The sequence below is a fragment of the Phaethon lepturus genome, unplaced genomic scaffold (genome assembly GCF_000687285.1).
Source record: "Phaethon lepturus isolate BGI_N335 unplaced genomic scaffold, ASM68728v1 scaffold43892, whole genome shotgun sequence".
Lineage (NCBI taxonomy): Eukaryota > Metazoa > Chordata > Aves > Phaethontiformes > Phaethontidae > Phaethon > Phaethon lepturus.
In genome coordinates this window covers 7,868-11,321 of record NW_010522059.1, presented here as the reverse complement: position 1 = coordinate 11,321, position 3,454 = coordinate 7,868, and the positions used below count along the sequence as shown (strand labels likewise).

At 36.1% G+C, this 3,454-nt stretch overlaps 1 protein-coding gene across 1 annotated transcript in view; it reads right to left on the bottom strand.

Moving 5' to 3' along the window:
• The window catches only part of LOC104616634 (putative RNA-binding protein Luc7-like 2), a 24,401-nt gene extending 22,845 nt beyond the window's left edge, over window positions 1–1,556 (bottom strand). The window contains exon 1 of the mRNA XM_010281703.1: window positions 1,467–1,556. The gene's annotated coding sequence lies outside the window, so the exon portion shown is untranslated. The remainder of the gene's footprint in view (window positions 1–1,466) is intronic.
• Between the last annotated feature and the right edge of the window lie 1,898 nt (window positions 1,557–3,454).

Sequence of the window (3,454 nt, the reverse complement as noted above, 5' to 3'; positions counted from 1 at the left end):
AGTTTTTTTAAGAATAGGAAAAAAACATAAGAAAGCCACAAGACTTATGAAAAAGCTCAACAAGTGGGCCTTGTCTATTCCATTGCCTTTTTTATTAAGAAAAATGCCAAGCTCTCCAGTTGTACTACTTATTTTGTCTCTTCCTGTGCTGCTTAGCAGTTACAGTTGCACCTACTTTTGCAGGGACTCTTAAGAAAAGGGAAGGACAGACTATAGCTATTCATTTGTCAGTACAAGTGACAAATTTTGTAAAACAGAATTAGTGCATGCATGCATGTTTGAAGACCTTTGATGAACCAAAAATGTTACGGTTAATGTAAAATCACAGCTACTTGGAAAGCATATTAGAGGCCAGGTGACAGGTAAATCAGTTACCAAGTCTACATACTTCAGTTTTCGATTTTACAAATGAACTTCATTCTGTATTTCATTAAAGGCTCCATTCAAGTTAGCCATTTGGAATGATACAGCACAGAGAACCAATAATGCTTCAAATAATCTTTAAGACAGGTTTTCCAGTACTTATCTTCCCCTCTGCCACAGGGTAAGAAAATGTGCAAATGTGAATAAGGAAAGCTACCAAAGCACAGGATAAGAATGGCAGGCACATGAGACTTTGCATATCATCATACTACTTCTCTCTACTGTCAATTCTTCTATCACCATGGAACATTAGGTTAAATAACCAGTGCAATGTAACTTACCTGCCTTTCACAAGAATAAACTACCTTAATCAGGCGCCACAAGGTAAAGCACAGGCACACTGACAAAGCTACCAGCATGTGTCAAAGCCCCTTGTTTGTTATGCTCAGGCAGAGGAACCTCTACTATAGAGTACACAAAAATCCAAGTCAAAAAAGTAAAGTTATTAGTATGTCATAAGCGGAGGTTTTCAAATTGCCTTCTAATTTGTGAAAATATCACAGTAACTGGATGTTGTACACTCAGTGTCATCATCATGTTCAATATATCTCAGCTTCTAGAAATTGAATTATTTGAACTTTCAATTGTCTCCACTAAAATATCTCTGAAGAAAGATCACCTCTCTTCTGTATACAAGTATTTGTGGGTTAGTTTCTCACTGCAACATAAAGTTTTAAGAAAATAACTTCACAGTTTATGTATAAATTATATTTCCCTTTTTTGCCTACTACTTGCAACAGTACCAGCATAAAAACAACTTTACTATAGCATAATTCATGTAATTAACTTTATGTACTTTAGATGTATGTCATAGCAAATAATGATGAATATGTAAGTTATAATTAGCATACAGAACAGGAAACTTCTAAAAAATAACTTCATAACCTGTAAATTAGTTGTTTATAGAAATTCCACTGAACTACCACAGAGCACTAGACAGACTTGCTGAAAACTACATAAAGTTAAAACAGACATTACTAAGAACAAATATAATTCAGTTTCTCCATTCTTATCTAAATAAACCACAAGATTTAGCTACATACAGTTCCAGACAGCACATCATGAGGGCAGCAGTTGAGAAGGTGGCTCTTGCACACTCTGTCATCACTGAATTTGATTCGCTGACGGGTCGTGTCACCTGCAATATAGAAATCAACACATTCCAGGTTAGAAATCTGGGGAAGCTGGACACGTTCTGCAGGTTACATGCAAAGCGTTAACACAGCCCTGTCAGATAGTGAAGGCCTATGGAAATTATAACTTAAAACACTGTATGCTTCTTTGCCAAATAACACAAAAAACACAAATACATGTTTTATTGCTCTATAATGCTGTTTTAAAATCCTCTCACTCTTCCCCTTCAAAAATGCAGTGTGAAAGGTGCTTGAAACCAGAAAGACAGCATTAGCTTAAAAACACTTTGCTACAACAGCATTTGTTAAATGAGCTATATAATGTTCTATTCAGATTTTGCATGAAATAGTTATGTATTTGTATGCAACAATTAGCATATAAAAGCAGCCTCATAAACACAGAATGATACACATTGAGTCTTCACCAAATCCCACCTGATACTCGTTTTATGATTTTGCTCTAGGATGCAAGCACCCTCTTACTTCTGATGGGAGTAGCATAAAGACTTGGCAGAAGAATGATTTCAAATGCTTACAAACCTGGAAAAAAAACCCTCAAACATATGAACATAGCCTATATGCAAAATTATTTTAGAGATGTTTGCATATCTTCGTATCATAAGCCTTTTTTTTCCCCCCCCCCTACATGCTGTTTGTTGGGCTGGGAACATCTTAATTGTATCTTCATCATGGCAGGTTGTAGTTCCTGCATCAGCAGAAGCATCAACCTGCCCACACACTGAGGTCCAATTGCAAGTTTAAATAACCCCATCTTGGAGCAAGACCTAAAGTCTTCAGAACAAAGTAACCAGCTGGTACTTTGGGGAGGAGGGCAGGAATAAGTTTTCCTTTGAGTCATAACATAATTGTCACTACTTGAGATTCAGAGGAAAAACCACTGGTATGGCTCTCTTCTTGTTAAGACACAGGCATGATAAAACACCTTAATCTCTCTCAGGATGTATCTTTTTATCCATTTTTTAAAAGGTAACAACTTGTTAAAATCTCTAATCATTGAAAACCTACTGGCGAATTACTGAAGCAAGGAGGGCTGCTCACATTCAGTGAGTTCTGATAGCAGCTCCATTTCATCAAATATTTTAAAGAATGTAGATACATTTTGCAGTTATTAATGTTTTTTATGGCTTCATGACCTGAGACACTGAGAATTTTTAATCTAGTAAACAACTGAAGAAGCCGAATTCATTACTGAGGTTAATACAACTGAGGGGAATAAAAAACCCCTCTCTCATTAGTCAAGCCTTTCTTACCTTTATGTAATCAGATTTTTAAATATCGGTTCTATGCACAGGATGCTAGTATATAACACTTTCAGATGGGCCAAGTTTCAGATTATTAAGCAAACAAAAGTTTCCAAAAACACCACATGCTTAATTTGCCTGCGGGATGCAACAGTTAAAAACTGTAATCCACAGGCTAAAGACAGCTTCAAAGCAGTTCAACAATAGGTTTTCTAGAGGACGACCTTACTGCTTAGTTATACTTACGCTACTAGGAATTTAGAGCAATCCCTTTATAATCATGCCTGCTACTGCAGTAAAGAGTTTTGAGTTTTGGTTTTTTTCTTTCTTTTTAGGAGGTGGATCCATTTTTTTTAAAACACATAACTGCGTTTGTTCCACATTCATTAACACATCTGAAAAGTTATTGATAACTCACGGCTCGGCGAATGCGGGGCCTTTCTGACACTCCCTTGCAGATTGATGTAGGCAGGCAAAGATACATTGAACCTTTATAAATGAAACAAGGGGCCAGATTGTTCAGTTTGTATAGAATAATAGACTCTGCCAGCAATTTTAACACAGCATCTAGAAATACATGTTGACTGTAAAGATTCTTCTATATAAAGACAAATGAACAAAATCAAGAAAAGTATT